The sequence below is a fragment of the Lissotriton vulgaris genome, chromosome 5 (genome assembly GCF_964263255.1).
Source record: "Lissotriton vulgaris chromosome 5, aLisVul1.2, whole genome shotgun sequence".
NCBI classification, from domain to species: Eukaryota; Metazoa; Chordata; class Amphibia; order Caudata; family Salamandridae; genus Lissotriton; species Lissotriton vulgaris.
The window spans coordinates 1,285,256,495-1,285,279,066 of NC_141693.1; the positions used below are offsets into that span (position 1 = coordinate 1,285,256,495).

Sequence of the window (22,572 nt, forward strand, 5' to 3'; positions counted from 1 at the left end):
TGCACCACTCGTATGCCTTCCCTGGGGAGGCGTAAGGTTTTGATAATTCCAAAAGGCCCTAAAAAGAGGGTCCCAAATATTGCTCACAAACACCAGCACTGACAATTGCAAATATTCAATAGTACGACAGTCAGATTATTTTTTTAAAAATTATTTTTCATTTTTATTTTCATACTATCAAAACCAGATTATCAAACTTGTGCAGGATAAATACATAAAAGATATGATACTAGACAATAAATATTCATATACACAATGTCCCACACACCTCAATCAGAACTATCAATCATACTAACATGCATTCAGATAAGCACATACATCCATACCACAAGACAAACAATTTCACAACATCACAAATACATTAAAATGGTGAAACTGCCACATGAGATGACAAATTCTCGTGTATCATCCTGGTGGTGAGAGGAGTTACAATCCACAAACACGAGATAAGTTAAACGTCAACGCGCGTTTCGGTGTACAGACCCCACCGGGGCAACACCTTCATCAGGGCGAAGATGGAAAAGTGGTGTGGGACAAACAAACTCACCTATGAGGAATTGCTATAATATTTCCCACTAGCACAATCAGGAGAAACAATCAACAAATCCACTCAAATTTCATCCAAGATCCTCCAGGTTGCCACATATTAGGGTTCCAATGAAGCAGACACCGATAGAGAACTGCATAAGGATTGCTGTCGAGGTTCTACAGCGGATGTATCAAAGAGTTTGGATCAGCAGATATTTCAAAAAGGGTTCAGCATTTCGAGTTTAAAAGATAGCTCTTTCCTGGACAAATTCTTCGGGGATACGGCATGGTGGGAATCCCTGCGGTCCATGATGATGGATTAAACCCAGATCAGTTGACTGGGGGTGAGTGCTTGCATTGTTCAACACTCCGTCCATCATCCCCTTTGGTTTTGCTTAGTTCGCCCTGAGTTGGCAGGGTATGCCCAGACGTGGGTCCCTTGATCACTTTGCCACTGGATTCAAGCTAGCCTGACTTATGACGGCTGATTAGCCAGAAACCGGTCCCAGGATGCTTGTTTCCGGTCCGGGGAAGGCATGGCTTGGGAGTTCGACCTGGACTGTTCCCATGAGGCACAGAGTCAGACTGATTTGCATATGGCCATGTCTGAACTGGGGTGGCGGAGTGAGCTATAGAATGATGATGGATTAAACCCAGATCAGTTGACTGGGGGTGAGTGCTTGCATTGTTCAACACTCCGTTCATCATCCCTTTTGGTTTTGCTTTACCCATAGGTTAGTCAGGGAAGTGAGCAGCCCAATCTGTGGTGACTCTAAACCAGTTCTTGGGGCACCTTTTCCCCCACTGGGTTTGGTGCCTGTCTGTCTGGGAGGCCAAAGAAAGGCTTCTGCTCAGGAGTAATCTAGCATCTGTTTGTGACAGGGGAGGCCCCTTTGAAGTAAATTAGGTTCCTGGGCACATCCCAATTGGTATTTCTCTGAGAGTACCAAAAACACTCCTGCACACGCAGGCAATTGTCTCTGTTCTGGGAACAGCTGACACCTCATCAAGGCCATTCACCAGCTAGATGACAGTTTGAGGACTAATGCAAATTAGTCTCCAAGAGCTTCAGGTAAGGAAAAGGTAACTTTAGGAAAGTCCTGTTTCCTTCCTACTTATTGAAAACCTACCTTCACCATGAAGTTGGGCTTTTAGTATGTATTAAATGTAGATGTTTAATCATTTTTTCAAGTTGATCCCTAGCCTGAGATAACAATAAATATTACATTTTGCTTCCCATTGTTTTTCTATGGGCCAGCCACCCTTTCAAAGGAGAGGTTTTTTCTTGACAAAAATCGTGTTGACTGGTTAGGCTGTAGTTTTAAAACTGCAACAGCCAGGCAACAGTGGTAGGCCTGGAGTTATGTTTGTCTTGACACACTAGAGGGTGGCACAGTAGTGCTTGTAATTCATGGGTGACATGTAACATTGAGAGTCATGGGTATATTTTGTTGGAATATATATTATGACCTTTTTTCAGAAAGTTAAATAAGCCAAATTTAAATCAATTTCAACATGTTTTATGGGTCAGTGCATATGCATTGGGGACTACTTTGCAGTGTCCCAGTGCACAGAGTCGAAAAACTAGAAGCATCTGTCAACAAAAAGATGGGGGGACCACGCAAAAAGAGGCATTTTCCGACAGTGAGGATACAGCGAAACATCCATCTTCCTTTGACACACAAAACCCATATTTCGCCAAGAAAAATCCTGTATCCGCCTGTAATGCTTTTAGTATCATAACTCTCAATTGCTGAAAATTTCCATTGCAGACAAATAGCCTTTAAATTTTATTTCAAATCCCATTATTCCTCCTCAAGCCAAATATCACTCCAACACCCTCTGTGGATGCAAATCATCACTGCCTCTTTGATTACCTCTTGGAAGTGCTTGTCTATCGTCTACTTAAAAAGTCAAAAGCTGACCTGGATGTGCAAAACAACACAGTCCGTCTCTTCCTCTCAAATAATCTTTAAATATGTTTAGCCAGACTGCTAGAAGAATGCCCTAACAAACAATTGTCTCCTAGACGACTTGACATCTGGCATCCATGTCGGTCAAAGTACTGAAACATCCATTCTCCAAATTGTGGATGACTCTGTACCTCTGTTTGATGAAAGGAATATCTGCCTCCTGGTTGTCCTTGATCTACTGGCAAACTTTGGTTTTGTGAATCACGATAACCTATGCAAACACCTAAAAATCTGAATAGGTTTTCAAGGTACAGAGCTAGAAATTTCAGATAATACCTTTCTGACAGAATACAACTCCTCAAAAAAGTAAATTATTTCTGTACCCCTAAAAAATTCTAAGCAGAATTCCACAGGGCTACACCCTCTACCTCTGCTCTTCAATCTCTATGTGGAATCACTAGGCAACATCCAAACAAAATATAGTATCTCTTTTCTAATGCATGGTGATGATTGCCAACTATACATTACAAGTGAATTTTGCAGTACCCTAATGACTATTACCCCCTCCCTTCTAGAAAATGTAAACTGAATGGCAAATATGAATCCAAACCCTCAGAGCACTGAATTTCTCCCTCTCACTAAAGTAAATGACAGAAATTTCCTCTCTTCAAGTGGTCTACAATACACAAGAACATAGGCCTCACACCAAAAACCGTTGTTAAGTCTGTTGGCTTCAAATGTGATAAAATACCCCCATCTTGATTTAGACATAAAAGGGAAAGGCCAGGACTGCCAGATTGTGTCAAAAACGTCTCCAGAGCCTTGAGACTTTACACTCCAAAAAAATCATGGCGTCCAATTTAGAGTATGGCACAAGCAAAAGAAAACAAATGTTTAGTGAGAGGGAGCTTGAGGTGCTCACAGAGGAGGTAGTGAGGCAAAATGACCTCCTTTTTGGAAAGAACTCACTCTGTCTTCCAGAGGCAAGGAAAAGGAGAATCTGGAATGTGATCCAGGAGAAAGTGAACGCGGTTGGCGTAACCAACCGCACAGTTGAAGATCTACGAAAGCGGTGGTATGCCATGCGCCAAAGGCCCAAGGAGAGGGTGACCACCAGATTAGCTGAGGCAAAAGTGACTGGAGGTGGGACCCCAACAGCACCAGAGCCGATGCCCGTGGAGGAGTTGGTGGAGGGCACACTTATGCCTGAAAATGTGACTGGCGTGACTGACCTGGACAGCTCCGAAAATACAGAAACCAGACAAGGTAAGATGCATGCCAATTTCCCAAAACATACCCAGCCAACTTACAGCCCCAAACACCCATGCCTGCATGCAACTCTAGTACATGTCCACAGGCACACCCAGAATTGCATTATGGGAAATGTAGTCCCATGCACTGATACCTGGTCCTGTGACACAAAGCAAGGGGACATAGGGTAGAGTCATACTTGGAATGTGCAAAATACACAAATAGTAGTCATGTGAATAGTTTTAACGAACTTTAAACCATAACAAAATTATAACATGACACAAAGTAATGTGTGCATTTAATTTTACAGCACTACCGACAACACAGGAAACAGTGGCTGAAGGGGTGGAGACACCAGCAAATGTGGACGTGGCAGGGCAGGAGGAGCAGGGTGCAGCAAGAGACACAAAACCTGGGCCACCCAAACGGCGCAACAATGTCTCACCACTGCCACTGATGGAGGCAGAGTCCACAGATGCAGATGAGGAGGCACAGCCACGTCCAAGGCAACAAGCAAGGCAGCACACACCACAGTCCACTATACAAACATCAAATGGCAGTGGTTCAAGAAGCAGGGCAGGGGCCACCACCAGCAATTTGCCATCCGAAAGAGACAGTGTTTGCAGGGCTGGAGGGCAGCATGTTAACAGCACAGCGCCTGCAAGGTAAAGGCATTCGATCAATACAGCGCCAATTTGCCACACATAATCATCACATGTCTGAGTTGTGCCTCAGTGTGAATACCATGACTGGTGCAATGGAAGCACTGTGTAGGTAGATCAGGAGGGACAGGCTGGATTGGCGCAGGGAGAAACACCACCTAAACACCCGGACGGACCTCTACACTAAGGCTGTGAACCGCCAGTCCACCGCCATATCCCTGCTAGCTAGGAGATGTGTGAGCATGCAGCACGAAATGGCCCACTCCTGCCAGGATGTCGGTAGGGGCCTGGAGCAGGTCACACATGCGGTTGACCAAATGCGTGCTGTAGCCACAGGTGGCATAGGAACACTGGGCAGCTTGGACACTGATAAACAGTCAAGCAGGAGCAGCCTAACTCCTCCACTTCCTGCAGAAAGACGCTCAGAGAGGGCGTCAGGGTAGAGCAGGGGGAAGACACCAGTGAGGCCAGTGCGCAGGCCCAACGAGGGGCGACAGGGCGTGCATGCAGGAGATGAAGGGGCAGCATGTTCTCATGGCAAAGTGTGAGGCAACACATGCCATATGGACTAAGTGACTCTTGACAATGATAGCACTGTGACCTCAACATGTGCAACTAGCAACATTTCCGTCACGCTGTGTGACAGGTTTAATCCTGCTGTTAAGGAAATAAACATCTTATTTGAGCATCATTATTTGGCATTGTGTCCTCATTTCTCACCTAGAAGTAGTTCTGTGTGATGTCATCACGTCTCAGGCGCCCGGCAGCCGACCCAGCACCACCTGGACATCTGCGTTGTGGAGCTGGATCCTCCTCATCTGATGTGTCTGCATCTCTCAGATCCACTGGTGTGCCCTTCTTGGTAGCAATGTTGTGTAGCATTGGGCAGGCCACCACGATTTTACAACACTTCTCAGGGATGTACTGTAGGGCACCTCCACTCTTATGGAGGCTCCGGAAACGGCTTTTAAGGATTCCAAAGGTCCTCTCAATGGTGCATCTTGTGGCTCTGTGTGCACTGTTGTACCTCTGCTCTGCTGCTGTCGCTGGATTGAGGTACGGTGTGAGAATGTAGTTACGCACAGCATATGCAGTGTCACCTGCAGGGCAAAAGTAGGTTGATGTTAAGTACTGTCCAGCTAGTTCATACCTTTCCTGCTTGTGTGTGTTTGTTCCATGTGGAGAAGTGTGGCTCAATGGTTAGAGCGGCAGACCCTGATGCAGAGGTCAGGCCCGGGACCAGGGTTCAATTCCCGCCTCGGCGGTCTTGTATGGGTTTTGAGCTCTTAATTCCTCGGACCTGATTTCTCGCCTCGTGCCTATTCTAATCATGGGTCCCAAACTGCAACTCTGGGCAATAGCTTGCTTAATCTCCACAACGGTCCCCAACAGCGCTGGGATGCCTAGCTTCACCTTGGGGATGCCCAGGAGTGGACATTTCACAGGGAAAAGCCAGGAAGGGTTCCTTAGCGGTATGAGTACAAGCGCCGGGAGACCCGGTCCGGGTAGCTGTGCGCTATACAAGTCCCCAAATTTTTTTTTTTTAAATTACCCAGCAGGCAGCCCTCTCCAAACTCGCCATTTGTAAGTCTGCGATGTAAACCAAAGTGTCGAAAAATGAAGGAATTGTGTGTGCTTCCTGGAAATTTTGCAACAATATCTGTTATAACATGTTTAGCATTGCATACTACCTGGATGTTCAGGGAATGATAGGATTTTCTGTTTCTAAAAACATACTCATTCTGTGATGGGGGTGAAAGTGCGACATGGGTCCTGTCTACGCAGACAATCACATGGGGAAATTGGACTATTTGGTAAAAATCTTGCTGATCTGGTCTAGTGCCTGCTGTGTGTTTGGGAATTGGATGTGGTGATGCATCCTCTGAACCATAGCATCAAGGAAAGCGTGGAAAAAGCGCAAAAGTGCACTCTGGGAGACCCCTCCTACTGCGGCTATCACCCCCTGAAAACTCCCTGATGACTCCCTGATGCTAGGAGGTGCAGTGAGCACAAAACCTGTATGTGGGTGGGAATGGTGTGTGCCCTGTATGTGGGGTGTTCAAGTATGGGTGTCAGCTCCTCTATCAACTCCAGGACAGCCGCACCCGCAAAATGCGATGCAGCGCGCACCACGAAATTTGGTTTATTTATTAAATTGTTTACTTACTTTAATTATCCATATTCTATTTTTTACCACCCCCACCCTGTCCCTCCCCAGCCCCGCCTTCCTGCCCCCTCCCTCCACGGGCTGCGGTTGCTCCAGGATAATGTCTGGGTGCAGCCTGTAGTGCACATGGATGTTCTCCTGGGTCCGCTGGAAAGGGGTGGTGCGTGCTCTGTAGATCCTTTCCTGGCGTCTCCTCCTCTGTGCAGCCTCTCGCATACGCAGCCTCCTGGCTATCACATACAGGCCAGCCATTGTGGGAAGCCCCAGTGGCATTGTGGGCCTGTTTAAATAGGTTGCACCTGGTTACCACCTGTTCAGAGTTGGTGGTATTTGAGTAGTGCAAATTTGCGATTTTCGTAAAATCGCTTATAGCGATTTTTTTGCTACATCTCAAATTGTGAATTTGCATTTTGCGTGAACAGTATTTGCGATTTTCGCAAATACTGAGATGTACCTTGCGAATTCGCAGATTTATTCACAGAATCCTTGCCACGCAGGTTTGCTAATCGCTAAATTTGTGATTCTCATTTTTGCGTGACGCAATGCTTACCTACATCGGAACACTCTCTTTTGCGATCGCATTCACCCTGGATTCTGCAATCTCAGTGTTTGCGATCGCAAAATACGTACCTACATATGGCCCTAAATGCCCTCCCCCCTTCTCATTTAATGTATAAACTACAGACACATTCCACTGATCAAGCTGCATCTTTTCAACATGATGTTTGGTCTCCAAAGGAAAAAAATCTCATACCTGTCCTATTATTACCGGGTCGGCTTCCTACGGACTGCCCTGCACTGCTTTTAGGATGGCATGCATCACCTACAATATGAATCACATAATCAAACCTTAATAACTATCAACAATGTTAGTTTTTTGGCAGATACAGAACTTTAAAAAGTGATGCTGTGCTCAAACTGGCTACTTTCAGATTCAGAAAATCTTCCATCCTGAAGCAGCGCTACTCTAAAAACACTCCAAGGACCTGAATGCTATACTGACACCTATATAACATGCTACATTAAAGGAGACCCAAACATCGCTTCCTAGAAGACCTTTTAAAAATCTGCACCCATCTGTTGTATGTGATCTCCTTGAACTTTTATTTTAAAAAGAATACTATCTTTTAGAAAGCATACATTCAGATTTGTTTTCCCTAGGTTGTATGCTTGTTCATTGTTATTCTGTGACATTTTCTATACAGGATTTTGCCACGCCGTGCATAGCGTCTTCATGTACCCTAGCATGTGTATAAATAAGTAATTAAATCAGCCACTACCTTTGTTTGGAATTAATATTCCACTGGGGACTTGAATAATTACCCCCAGACACTCAAAGAATGTTAACGAAATAATTTCCCCAGCAACATTTTTGTTTAAAGAAAGTCAACCAGTTCCACTTGCAATTACTGCATCACCCTGTAGGCATTCAGATGGCTTTGTTCTCAATTATTGCCACTGGTGGACCAAATTCACATTGCATGATGTTGGGATGCTCTCAACTCTGAAACCAACATCATCGAGATGGCAAAGCGCCCAAGAACGTCACCATCGCCGAAGCCTTATTCCTTCAAGTTAGGTTTTTAAAGCTAGTGTGGATGTCATAGATCCACCCAAATTCACCCAGCTGCTTAACATGCCCAGAATGTATAGGCAGGCATTTTGCACAATGGCATACACTCAGTTTTGATTGCCCTTCATCGAGGGATTTCACCAGCGGCTGCCGCTCGATTAGAGCGGAGGCACACTGCCTCCCCTGCACCACCAGCAAATAACACGATAATAAAACGGGTTTCAATCCCGTTTTATTTTAATCCCGTGGATGACCCCCCATTACTCTGACAAGTCTTGGCTGTTTTCCAGGGGATGACACTGCTGGTGGGGAAGTGGTGGGCACTCTCTTCACTTGCCATGCGGTGTTTGTCTGGCCGTCTCAGGCCAGCCAAACCCTCTTGCGCAGTGAAGCTCACTCCAGCCTCCCTCAGCTTTGGTATTGGAGCTTGAGAGAGCCAGCATAGGCCCCTAGTCCGCCAGGGAGTGCAAGTTGCCGGCGCTCAGGCCAATCCTGACGCTGCTTTCATTCAGCATCAGGATTGGCTGCAGTGCATTCTGGGAGTGTGTACCCAGAATGAGGAAGATCGCAAGGCAGCGTGAGATGGCGGTGATGTTAAGGTAAGTTTATTTTTATTACTTTTTGTTTTTCTTTTGTCCCTAAACTCTCCCCACTTCTCATTCCCTCCTCCGGCCTGCACTTTGACAGGACAAGAGCCGCTACTGGATTTCACCCCAGAATAAAGATGCAAAAAAGTATGGGACATGAGCCTTCTTTGTCTGGTGTATTCCCTCAGTTTAGGGCAGCAAAGAGATTTGAGTTATGTAGCTGTCCATGGGGAACATACATGTCTAAGTGCATGTTACATGGTACTTTAATGCTCCAATTTCACTTTAATAGTTTACAAATTAATAATATTTGGGTATTACTTATCAATCAAGATTCAATACTGTCATAACACCTCCTCTACATGACCCAAAGAGATGAAGTAGGGATAATGACACTGTAATTGTTGGATATCTTCAACAGTTTTAGTTATAGTTACAAGACAAAGTCACATTAAAAAGTATAGTGTTTCTTGGATTATAAAATTAGTCCAAGCTTTGATTTCGAATTATAAGTGCCAGGGCCCTCATCAGGAGCCCAGTTTAACTTGCACTACCCATTGGCCCTGTCTGACCTTCCAATGGCAGGAACAACACAACTGCAAAGCATACCACTCCACCAAGTGTGATAATTCAGATTATTTCAGACCCCCAAAGCCATAAGAATGGCTTGGGCGGAAGGTATTAGCAATTTTTTATATATATTGATTTAATATACACCTGTTGCTCATTTATGAATTAGGCAAACAGCACCACTATGTGGCAGACTGTCATAAGTGCAGATGTTGACAATTAAGTGCCGTTGCTGCAATGGAAACCGCCAGTTCAAATTAAACACTAGTCCTGAGTGGTTCCAGTATCGTACTAGACCAACTCGATCAAGAGGTTGCATTGAAAGTTGTTGTAATTGGGGGTCACATTTTTCAAAAGTCTTTCAAAATAAAATATTTAAAACACAAAAAAATCTAAACTTTGTGAATCCCCAAACATAAAACATAGGGAATGGCGGCTGCAAACCGTAACTCTAAGTGCACCTTTTCCTGCCAAGGATATGGTTGAGCCAATTAGCATTACATATTAGAGGGCATGCAGGGCAAGTGTGAAAGAATAACCACCATTTATTGTATTACACTAAAGCAAAATAGCAGCTTCATGTTGCTGCTGTTCTTTGAGTATGTTTGAATCAAAGCTTATTTCATGAAATGATTAAACCTGTGTGTGAAGGTGCTCCCTGAAGGAGAGTGTGAACTCTTTTGCTATGTCAGAGGGAGTTGCCTGTGAAATTGGTGGTCCTAGACGGATTGTTTAGAGCAGATGTTATTCTGAGTTTTGGAACCTGGGCTGTAGAGAATTTCTTCTGTTTAGGCTTCTCTTGCTGAGCAAGTATAAGAGACTGCTCTTACATGGAGGATTATTGTTAAGTGTGACTTTATAAACTCTAGGTGTTTGTAAATTGTTATCTCGTAATTCAGCAAATTGACATTAGAATTACGCAATTTTTTGCAGAATTGTATAACCATGTATTTATTTATTGCTATTTGATTTTAGTGCAAAATGCATCCTTGCCTCTAAAATTGACCCAAAGAAAATAGAACTTAATGCAACAAAACAGTAGCAGCCAGCAGCCGCTCGTGCTCTGTTCCTGTGCTCTCAGCTGGGCATTGTTGCCCCAAATTACGCAAACAGAAGTAATCACGTAATTTGCTGTAATTTCACATCACGAGAATAACATGAAATTACTCCGATTATTCCGGTGTTAGTAATATTTCACTGAGAATTATTATCAACCAGACAGCAGAGTTTGAATTGACCTCTCGCCACCATGAGGAGCTAATGGCGATTTGTAGAGAATAATATTTGCTTGAGCCTGTTTGCTGAGTGCATCAAATCTTTGAGAGGTGTAATAGAGACTTTGGGAGTTTCTGCAGAAGGGCCCTATCAATATCTAGCCTCAACATAAGCGAGGCATTAACAGCGGTGTTTAGCTGGTCACTGAGAAAATATTTGGCATACTTTTATGAGAGCGTACACATCAACAGTTGCATCAACAGTTGCCACTTTTGCCTTCTTGTTCATGTGTGGGATTATACTGAGCCAAGGAAGTAACAAGAGCTCAAGGGATTTTAATAGTGGAGAATCTACCAAATGTTTGTCCGAGGGTGTGGAAAGGAGGATTTCTATTTTTACGAGTTTTATCATGAGGAAGTTCCTTTTCGTCCATAAGTTGGCTCCCAGGGTAGTGATTTCCTCAGTAGTTTAGTTTGTAGATACAGTTGCATATATTCTGCATATTGGTGAACAGTGACACCTGTATCCTGGTCCTGAGGCTACATGTTCAGAGTGAAAAGGGCTAATATTGAGCTATGTTAAAACACCACAAAACCATTAAGCTGTGTCCAATGTGTAGCCCCAATCCTTAGTTGGAGGGTGATTTTAGGGTGGTGCTATACCATCTTAATTCGAGCAGGGGTGCGCTATCTAAAAGAAGGAAACACACTTGTGAGATGCAGGAACAGAGTCAGAAAGGCACCGTTTATTCAAAAACAATTTACACAATAAAAAGAGACATATCTCTAGTCAAAGATAACTCTAAGCAATCTAGTAAGTAACAAGTGTCAAATACTCATTTTAGATGAAGAGCAAAAACAAGCAATCTAGTAAGTTCAAAAATCATGGTAATGCAAAGGAAAGTGAGAGGGAGAGAGAGAGAGAGGGGGAGGGAGAGAGAATGAATTTTAAAATATAATAAGCATTACAGTCTCAGCCAAAGATGCTAGATAAGATGGCTAAGGGGGAACACACACACTTCATGACCCATGGGTTCAGTTGTGTGAGGTGGTCCATCAAATGGACTGTGGGTAGCTCTTTTATATTATTTTAATGAGGAACTGCTTGACCGCAAGTCCCAGTTAGGATAGATGTTTGATCATCAATCATAACCAAATTTTTACATTTATCAAAAACTATTTGCGTCACTTCTCAGAAATTTTATAAGAAAGCAGAAGATTACAAAAGGGTATAGGTTATTGACTAGGTCAAATTGCTGTCTTAGATTTCTAAAGCAAGCAGAAAAACATCAGATGTGAAGAAATGGAATGTTCCAGCTATCCCTTACCTGATTCTTACCCCATCGTGTTTCTCTAACGGATGTTTTGCATTTGTGCTAGATCATCGTGATGTGCAGAACAGAAGTGCACATCGAGGCAGTGGTGGCCAGTGGGGGCTTGGGGACTTGTGTACCAAAAACACAGTGGCTGAGTTCATATCCTTGCAAGAGACATATCTGTAGTCTTATTAGGAAGGCAGAAGGCCTACCGTCGTCAATGAATGTTTTGGGGGCAGTATGGGCAATTTAACAAACTCCTACATGTTGTCTGGCAGGGCCATTTAAGACTCTTATGTTTCAGATGTGGGACAGAAATGGCTAAGGCATTATATGGTAAAACAAGAGCCCGCATTTGGGATCTTCTGGTGAGGAAAGAGGTAGACCATCCCAGATCTGTCCTTGAAATCCTATTCACAGTATCTGAAATAGTCTGGTGCCTCAACCATTTCAAAAGCCTTCGATAAGTCCAATAACCTAAATAAACAGGTGACACCTTGTTCTAACATGTAATGAATGTCATCCAGAATTGTTAGGTTGGGGGTTTCATTACAGAAACCTCGGCAAAGGCTGGATTTACAGTTTGCCAAGACAAAATACTGCTTTATGGTTTGCCAAAACATCAAATTTTTCAATTACACATTTACTTGGTTGACCGCAGTTTTTTCTAAGATGTTCACAAGCCTGCTGGATTTGAATTGGTTCGTGGTTCAGGGTGGTCTGGGTTAAGATTCAGGCTTTTCAAGTAAGTTTTGGTTGGACTAATCTTCAGCTAGTTTGGGAAGTGCCTTGCTTTGACAGACAGTGAAACAGCCACATCATGAAATGTAAGAAATGTAGAACTAATCTTTGGTTAAGTTTGCTAGTAGAATATTGGGGAAATCTTTTGTTAGCTTAAAATCTTTTGGATTACGGTTTATATGTGATAAGGTGATAAGTAAATGGAGTTCCAGACATTTTTATATTCTGGTCAGACTTTACCTTTGATTCTTTCAGAGTTGAAGTTATTTCTTATGGCTATAATTTTATCGATGAAGTGCTTGAGGAATCCATTTTATTTTAATGAAGGGGGTTTGGTCTTTCTCATGTCGTTTGGTGATGTTTTTGATGGTCCAGAAAAGAATATGAATGGAACAGTTAGATGAATTAACCTCTACTTGAATTTATTTGGATTTAACCTCTACTTGAATTTATTTGGATTTGGTAAAAGGAATAGTGTTTTGTGTACCTCTTTAGTTTTCTTAGCTGGTAAAATAGTAGGGGAGATATTAATGCGCTCCAATTAGGTTAATTCTTTTTTACTAGAAATGATTCTAATGTGTATGCTTTATTCTGAGATGGTGTTTTGTGGGCAAATCATATGACTAAACAACCATGTTTTCAGTGATGTATTTATTTTTGTCTAAAATTACTCAAAATTATGCTAACAGTATTAGTCACATAATTTTCTGTAATTTCACGTCGCAAGAATAACCAGCTGCCAGCTTTTTTGTGAATCCTGGTAATTTGGACACACAGGTGAGTGCCTGGGACACAAACCATCAGACCCTCTGAGACGCAATGCTTTCTCTTTTCTCTGCGGCTTTCTAGGTTGTTAGTTTCACTATTATTTTTTTACCTATTAATTTATAGAGTATCACAAAGCATTCTGAAGGAACAGGGAAGAGGCATGTTGTCTACACAAAATACCTAAATGAACGAGCATGCAAGTCCAATAAGTGAATAAAATACCCCACATCGCTGACACAACTGTCTATTGAGTACCTAGAGACAATTGACAAATTGATTCACATAAAAAAATTGAACTGAAATTTTCCAATTTTTGTTTTTAAACACAGAGCATGAAGGTGAGGGGCAAGATCGTGAAGAAGGTAAGAAAATTAAGTAAATGTGCAAAGACTAATTTAACACTTAACATTTACAAAATGTAGCAGCTTTATACATTGCAAATACGTTCTGTATCACTTCTTATCGACCTAACATAGACATTTTTTACTTTAAAGAATCCAATCATCACATATTATATGAAAATTAACTTTTTCCTAAGATCTTGAACCATCCTAAAAAACTAAAATGGCATGTGAATTGTGAAAACAAATACGTCCCAGAATTTAAAATTTGATGAAGACACAGGAAGATAGATAAAGTCACAAAAATGCAATAGATTCATCCAGTTAAAACTTTCTGACAAAAAATGTGTTCTTTTACGAACACACATAAATACAGGGTCATATTCAACCTTGAAAATGCATTCTGTAGTAATCCACATAAACCCAGACAACATTTTTTTTGTACCCCACTTCTTTTTTTGGTGAATCATCAGCGTACTCATTCCCTTAGTCCAGTTTTCATCAATTGCTCTATGCCATGATTTTCCAGGCCATCAATATGATCTTTTCAACTTTCAGTCAGGGGTCAATCACAAATCCTCAATAGTGGTGCAGCAAACTCACCTAGGACACATGTAGATATAATATTGTCAGAGTCTTTTTTTTTTTTATAAAATTAAAAAAAGTATCAAAATGTTAATTCATAGTTGATTAATGCACTCAAACTCTATATATACCAATACAAGAGAATATTTCAGCATCATACGTGCAACAAATTCACTGGCGCTAAAAATCTAAATTAATTTGTAACAGTGAAGAAAGGAATTATTTCAATGTAACTTGAAGAGTAATTACAAATTATTGTGACCAGCATTTCACTTAGAGGGGGGTCCATATTCTGTTTACCTTCATCGTCAATCGTTTTGTATAATAGAAATTTCCAGGCCGCAAAAGGAAACTATTTCCTTCTACCATACTTTGTAATCAGGGGGTTCCATTTGTAACCAGGCGCTACAAATACCCATTCTTGCCACCGTGATAACAAAAAGAGAATATCCTTGCCATGTGAGGTGGCATCCTGGGTGAATAACCCAGCATAATAATTTTGGGTTCACAAAGAATATTTGTCTTCATTAGATCATTGAGTTGATCAAACATCTTAGTCCATCCAGTAAGGTAAGATAATTGGACATGAGGCAAAGGTGTGAGTCATATCAGCTTCTGGGCCTTGACAGCGAAAGCAGAGACCCCCTTGGAGCAGCCTATATTGTGTATAATATAGATGATACAGCATTTTGAAAGAATGAACCTTAAAACAGCAGATATTAGGAATAGTTTGGGCACGCTGATTGCTCAATTTGATGTCTCGAAGGGAAACATCCATACCAACATTTCAGGCCCATTTACTGGCCAGATGGATGAAATTCTGTTCCTGTTTGTCAATTTTCTTAAGAATTTGATAAAAATGTGTGAATAGCGCATACTAGAGCTGTGCAATAATGCATTGTGGGCCATGTCCACCTCATTCATAGAGAGATGTTGAAGGGCATTCTTAAGTTGCGATAATTAAAAAAACTCCTCAAATTACCATATTGTGCCGTCCCTTTAAAGTTGGCCTAAAATCGGAAAATATAGGTCGCCCCAGTAATGTAGATAGCTAGCATGCACCAAAGGCATCGGAGTTATGGTAAAGTAAGGTGTACTAATTAGAGCTACAGATATGAGACAGTCTTCATAGCCTGCCGTATTTTGTAGCAAACCAGAAGGGTTTTGAATCTTGTTTGTTTGAAGTAAGAGGGGTGAATCAAACCTTTCTTGGGCAAATGACTTGACAGTAAACAGGATCATCTGGAAAGAATCCCCGCAGGTATCATTCGCATGAGCCATCGAGAGTCTGAAAATGAAGAAGAAATATATTATAACCCAAGGGAAGAAGGCAACATACTACCCAAGTTACGAAGAAGTTGTATAACTTATCGCACAGCATAATTTTTCATATTGCAATAAAACTTTTTCCCAGCTAAATTAAACCTTTTAACACTATGCGCGCTACGCGTTTTCCCGCTGTGCGCTGACTTTTGCGAAAACCCGCGGTTCATGACGAGCTCAGCTCGTCATGAGCGTACGACAGGCGTAACTCATTACGAGCTGAGCTCGTCATGAGCGTCGAAGGGGTTAAAGAATGTTATACAGAGTATATACCTGAATAGATAAAGATAACGAGACAATATGATCGTTTTGATAATAGTCTATCCCATTTTCTGAATATAGCCAGTGAATTCAAATATAATGCATCCTAATTGAGACTGATTATATCCATAATATGTAAACACCTAAATAAGTGGCAGACATAAAAAACGGGGACTGGAACTTCTGGAGATGAGCCCCTTATTATCTACATCTTTTTGATAATTAACTGATAATCTGATGCTTAACCATATTGTGAGGCTACGTATTCAGTTGCTGGGAGGGCGGCAGAAAGAGGGAAATATTAGAATAGCTATGCCAACCACATGTGCTAGTAGTTCCACTTTTTATTTATATACTATAAAAGAATATAAATATAACCGATATTATATACAATATGTGTTTAAATAAATATTTATGCATATATGTATGCATATATGTATATATATATCTGTATGTGTATATATATATTGTGCATACCAAAGTGCCCTGAAGCTTTCACACGACGCACACAGCAGCCAGCCTGCTCGAAAGCCTTTCCTGACAGCTCGCATTTCCTTTCAAGTTATAATTCTTTCGCCTGACGCGTTTCAAGACTTTCGTCCCTTCTTCAAAGGCAGCTTCTTTACAAGTGAGTTACAGATTACTCCCATTTATTCAAAATAACCACGTGACCCATGGTGGGCTGTGCTGGGTTCAAAACAATAGCGTGGTGCATCTTGGCGCTGGAAGTTCGAAAATGAGAGTCACATTGCATTTACCTTAGTAGGTTCTGTACTCACAAGAATGATTGAAAGCAATATATATATATATACAATATGTTATGTTGTTACATTAAATTCAGTGTACATTTTGGAAAATATTTTCTAGTATACCACTTCAGTCATCCTTTTCTAGACATCTCCCAGTTCTACTCACTTTGTCGGGGTTTTGAGGGGCTATTACGGATTGCTTTCAAGCATTTCTTCACTGCATTGTAGTATTAAAACTTGCTTTTTAGACATTCAGTCATTCTGTCACTTACTTTTTAACTCTTTCTTTCCTGAGAACTGTTAAAAAGACTCGTGATCATACTGCGGTGCGTTCACACGTATCTAAATCTGCCTCAACAGTGCATTGACGTTTGTTTCCTTCAGGTGGCGATGGAGAGCAGGAACATGGGGGAGGTAATTTTCCAACATCGTCACATTCGTTAAATTCAAAATGTACTGAAGCAGCCAGCCGCAGCCATACCTTTGTGTCATCTGTCACTCAAACAACAAAGCCCTGCTGGAATTCAATCCTCAGTCTGTGTACCATTGATTGGAAACTGTGATTTAAATTAATCTAATTCACACCGTCAAACTAATACATAATCTGATGGAAATGCAAAATAAATTGCTTTAGACTATGGCCCTCATTACGAGTGTGCCGCTTTTTGGTGCAGATGTACCGGGCACCTGAAACCCTGATTCAGGCACCAAAAACCGGGTGGTTACGTAATTTCTTTGTGGAATCAGAACTAAGCAAATGGACCTGTTGATATTGAATCCATTTCCCTGGCTTGTTTCTTGATTCTGGGGCATAAACCACTGACATTTTTAATCTGCTCAGAGCAAATGGAAACTTTCTGCAGAAAGAACAGTAGGGAGTAGATTGCTGGAATGCGGGGGTGGAAAGGGGGGTGGGGGTTGAGGGTTATTGTCGGATAAGAGCAGATTACATCCTGTCCAGGAGAAGTGCAGTCTGCTCAGACCGTGCAGGTGTTTGGTGGGGTCCAGCTGTACTGCTGCCAACCGCGCATGCAGTATATACAATTGTATGATGTCTGCAGACTGCAGTCCTGGAATTCTTCAGGCACAGAATATGTGGAGCCGATAATTCTAGGGCTAGAAACTGTTAGAATTGCAGGTGGTGAAATTCCACCCAGAAAATGTGTCTGTCAGTTATATTCTAAATCTTGTAATCAGGGCCTTAGTAACACATATTTGGCACAAATGTTTTTTGAACCATAGGCTAAAATCTTTGAGAGCACCTTATTCAGACAGGACATATGGTTTTGTGCTGCACAATAGTGGATTTTAACATGTATGGAGAATGGGGCTGGTGTCTTGAGAATTTCTACCATCCACTGCAGATCTACAGGGAGTCTTCAGATACCCGCAGGCACCGACTAGCCTATTTACAAACATTTACTATTTACAAACAAAATTTTGTGGTATTTTGAGTAGTTGAGTATGTTGAGTAGTTCTAAAATAGTACTACTCAACCTACAAAGAAATGATCAAAAATTATATTCACTGATGTAGTGTCGCGCACTAGATGTTGCACGTCACGCCGTGACGTGCGGGCGGCCATATTGGCGGCTGCGCGCGCATCTCAGTTAGAGGCGCGAAAGCCGACCCGAGAGCTATATCGGCTCGGCGCTCTTTAGGGAAAGAGTCTAAATAAATAATAGTTACAACCTCACACCGCTGCAGAGTCTTTATTGGGCAGAGTAGCCACGTTACAATGGCGACGAGGACAGGACCCTGAACCCCTGCACCCTGGAAAACATACTTGTTAGGAAAATACACCAAGGGAGACAGCAGCACACCGGTGAACCCAGATCTGTGCAGGGAACAGGACAGCAAGGCCACGCAGCCAGAGAAGCACGGTGTCGAGGAGGGGCAAACAAGCCACCGCATGAGGTACCAGACCCTAAAGAGCACGGCAGAGCCCAAACACACCCCGTGGGGAAGACAACCATGCAGGGGGGGGTAAAGGACCCAGGCGCAGTCTGGACTGAGCGCGCCGAATCCACACGGCTAACTTAAACAAGGGAAACCGCGCTGGCTACTGTAAAAGAAGGCGAGGGGGCGGACACAGATAGTCCCCAGGTACAAGCGGGAAAACAGGAGCCAGACAGCGCTCCAGGTAGTCCCAGAGGACAAGGAAACACACCGCCCACGGTCAAAGGGGAGAAAATGAGCGCGCAAGCGGAATACGCAATGGCGCCAGTTCAATTCCTGCCCAAACCGGGGGAACCACTTATGAAGTGGGAAGATTGGAGGGAGTATATAGACAACTTCATAGGAGTCCTAGAAGACGAGAATGAGGAACAATTTAACCCCAAGAGAAAAAAGCGCATTCTACTACTCAATTTAGGCACGGAAGGACTCAGAATTTACAAGAGCCTAGTACCCAAACCAAGAGGAAACGCAGACGACGACGTGTATTGCCATGCCATTGACGACTTGAACAAACACTACCGGCCGGCAGTGTGTGTATCAGTCGACAGATTTAATTTCCAACAAAGGAAACAACGCCCTGGAGAGTCTGTAGAGGAGTACGTGGCGGCCTTGAAGAAACTGGCAACCAAATGCAAATATGACGCATGAGAAGATGAGTTCATCAAAGATCAAATAGTGATGCACACTACAAGCACGAACGTACAGGACAAGCTGTGGGCCAGTGGGGAAACCACGCTGAAGGAGGTGATGGTCATTGTCAAAAGGCAGAATTGGCACGCAGGTGCGCAGACGCTGCGAAGAAGGAAACAACAGGAGTCAAGTGGTACTCCACCATCGATTTGACCTCGGCCTACCATCAAATCGTTTTGCATCCTGACAGCAGGAAATTAGCATCATTCATCACCCCATTCGGATGCTGTCAGTTCTGCCGCATGCTGTTTGGACTGGCCTCGGCGGCTGCAGTGTTCCAAAAACTGATGCACCAGCTGTTTAGGAATATGGACGGCATCCAGTACTTCCAGGACGACATCCTGGTAATGGGGCGTGACAAAATGGACCACGACTCGAAACTCAACAAGGTGCTGAACACCTTGGAGGTCAAGGGCCTCACAGCAGAATGGGCCAAGTGCCGATTGGGCATGGAGTCGGTAACCTACCTAGGCCACGAGATAAGGGTGCAAGGGATCACGCCTAAAACAGAAAACGTAAAGGCCATTTATGAGGCACTGCCACCCACCAACAAGGAGGAGGTCAGGGCATTCCTGGGCATGGCGGAGTATTACAGCAAATTTGTGATGCATTTTGCCTCAAAGACAAACCAAATGAGGATGCTTACAAGGGAGAGCACCGCATTCCAGTGGACAGCAGAGACTCAGAATGAATTTGAAACCATCAAGAAGGACGTCGCAGGAGCTGTACCACTCCAGGGGTATGACCCTCAGGGCATAACGGTGCTCACAACCGACGCGGACATGCCAGTGCCACGCCCAGGATCTCGAAGATGACCTTGAAATTGCTTGAATTCAGATACGACGTAGAGTACATTCCAGGAAATCGGAACAGGGTAGCAGACTTCCTAAGCAGAGCGGCAGCCATGGAGCCAGGAGAAGAAGACCAAGCAGGAAAGGAGGAGATGGTAGCACTCATGGAAGACCAAGAGAGAGTCATCTGCAATCAGGAGTGGACTGAAGCGTACGAAAAGGACTGCACGATACAGGAAGTGAAGTGAAGTTACACATTGTCAAGGGTGTGTCGGACAAAAGACAAATGAACGAGAACCTTAAACCATACTATACCATACTATGAGGTCAGGGAAGAGTTGTCGTTGGATGACCGAGGAGTATTCGTGTACAGAGGGGATAAAGTCATCCCCCCAGAAGGCATCATTCCCAAGCTATTGGACATACTACATGAGGGCCATTTGGGAATAGGAAAAATGAAATTAAGGACCAAACAAAACTACTGGTGGCCAGGTATGGACCTACGGGCAGAGAGACATGTCAGAGATTGTCTACAGTGCCAGGGAACAGACAAGACGCTCAAACCTTTGCGTCCAGCATTAGGGAAATTCGACCCTCCACAGAATCCATGGGAAGAACTGTCGGTAGACATTTTGGGCCCGATTCTCGATGGCCAAGGAATCCAAAAGTACGTATGTGTTCTTATAGACAGATACTCGAAATGGCCAGAGGTAAGAATAGACGAAGCAATGCATGCCGAGAACATTTTAAAGTTTCTGTTGGACACCTTCGTGAGAGAGGGCATCCCCAAGTCCATCCTGAGTGATAATGGCCCCCAATTCACTTCCGACAAATGGAACAACTTCATGCAGAAGAGTGGTATCATCCCCAAACGCACGTCGATCTACCATCCGGCTGGCAATGGTCTGGTAGAACGATTCAATAGAGTAGTGATGGGAGCTGTACAGGCAGAGATCTCCAGCAACAAGGACTGGGAAAAAGAAATATGGCACATGGTGTGGGCGTACAGAATTACCCCCACTGGGACTGGGTACAGCCCCTTCCAGATACTGAGAGGTCGCGAACCATTCACTCATGACAACCGCGCATGGAAGGAAAAAACCATAACGAGTGAGTGGTCCCCCGCAGTGGTTCAAGCCAACCTGGAAAGAGTACAGATCATATATGCCAACCACTACAACAAACGCAGGAATGTGAGAAGTACAGAACTGGAAAAAGGCGAGTGGGTACGAGTAAAGTTGGCAACGTTGCAGAGGAAGGGGGACTTTAAGTACAGTAAACCGATGCAGGTCAAGGAGGTGTGTGACCGAGCAGCCTTGCTTAGTGATGGGAATGTGTGGTCCCAAGACCGCATGGCAAGGTGCAACAAAGTTTTAAGATGGCATCAAGGCGGAACAGAATGGGAAGACATGGAGGAACCCAATGTGGTGCAGGAACAACCCACCTGAGAGTTGCAGGAGAGGAGCGGCGAACAGCACGAGGAGAGAAACCATGACAGCAACCAAGAAACGGCAATGAAAATGCAAGTGAGGAGAACTGATGGAAGCGCGGCGGTGCTGAGAGAGGGAAGGATAAGCACAGAGACCCAGGATAGGGGGGCGCTGGCCACCCCGGCAAGGGTAACCCGGGGGGAAGACCTGTGGTGAGACCTGCTAGGTTTCGAGACTTTGATATGGACAGCGAACTGTAAGTTACTTGTTCTTTGTTTGGAAAAAAGGGAGATATGTAGTGTCGCGCACTAGATGTTGCACGTCACGTGACGTGCGGGCGGCCATATTGGCGGGTGCGCGCGCATCTCAGTTAGAGGCGCAAAAGCCGACCCGAGAGCTATATCGGCTCGGCGCTCTTTAGGGAACGAGTCTAAATAAATATTAGTTACAACCTCACGTAGCTGCAGAGTCTTTATTGGACAGAGTAGCCATGTTACAACTGACCTACGTGTGGAGTTCTCTTTCTCCGCTTCCCCTATAATTGTTTGAGTAGACAATGCCACACAGCTACAGAGATCTCGGGCACACATCCACAACACTTTTTCAAAAAATGTGGGTTGGACAGGGGGTCACTGAAAAATTAGCAATACTTACTAAAAATTGTGGTTTGGAGAGAAGTAAGGCGAGGTTGGGGGAGTTATAGAAGGGGTATACAGATGGACATCGACCCACCCACAAAAGTGTAAGCACACTTCTATTTGTAAACTGCACTTCTAAAGTTACTGCAGACAACAAGGACCGAAAACCGTAGTAAATATACTCTAGCTCAGACTGGAGTAAGTACAGCACCACACAAGGCCAACCACTGGTACTGTAACACCCTTCCATAGAAATTATTGGAGGCAGGCACTTATAATAACACCCCATTTAACTAAGGGTAGGATTATTTAATTTATATTGATTTATCAAAAAAGTACATACATTTAATTAAATGTAAAGAAAGATAAATAAATAAAACATAATTAATATTTTAAAATTAATACACTGGTGAATAGGCCCTTAAGAATGCTACCCAGGTTTTGTGTAGTTTTACTGGATTATCCAGTTTTGTGCAGAAAGTCAATTACAATAGCAGATTATCTGTGTCTAAAAT

The 22,572-nt window shown here is 43.3% G+C and overlaps 1 protein-coding gene across 3 annotated transcripts in view; it reads left to right on the forward strand.

Annotated features, from left to right (window-relative positions):
- TNNT2 (troponin T2, cardiac type) overlaps positions 1-22,572 on the forward strand; it is a 119,738-nt gene that overhangs the window by 21,540 nt on the left and 75,626 nt on the right. For 2 of the 3 annotated variants that reach the window (XM_086923157.1, XM_086923158.1), the window contains exon 2: positions 13,620-13,652. The gene's annotated coding sequence lies outside the window, so the exon portion shown is untranslated. Of the gene's footprint in view, positions 1-13,619; positions 13,653-16,933; positions 16,964-22,572 lie in introns of all 3 variants that reach the window. The other variant, XM_086923156.1, reaches the window with a different exon arrangement.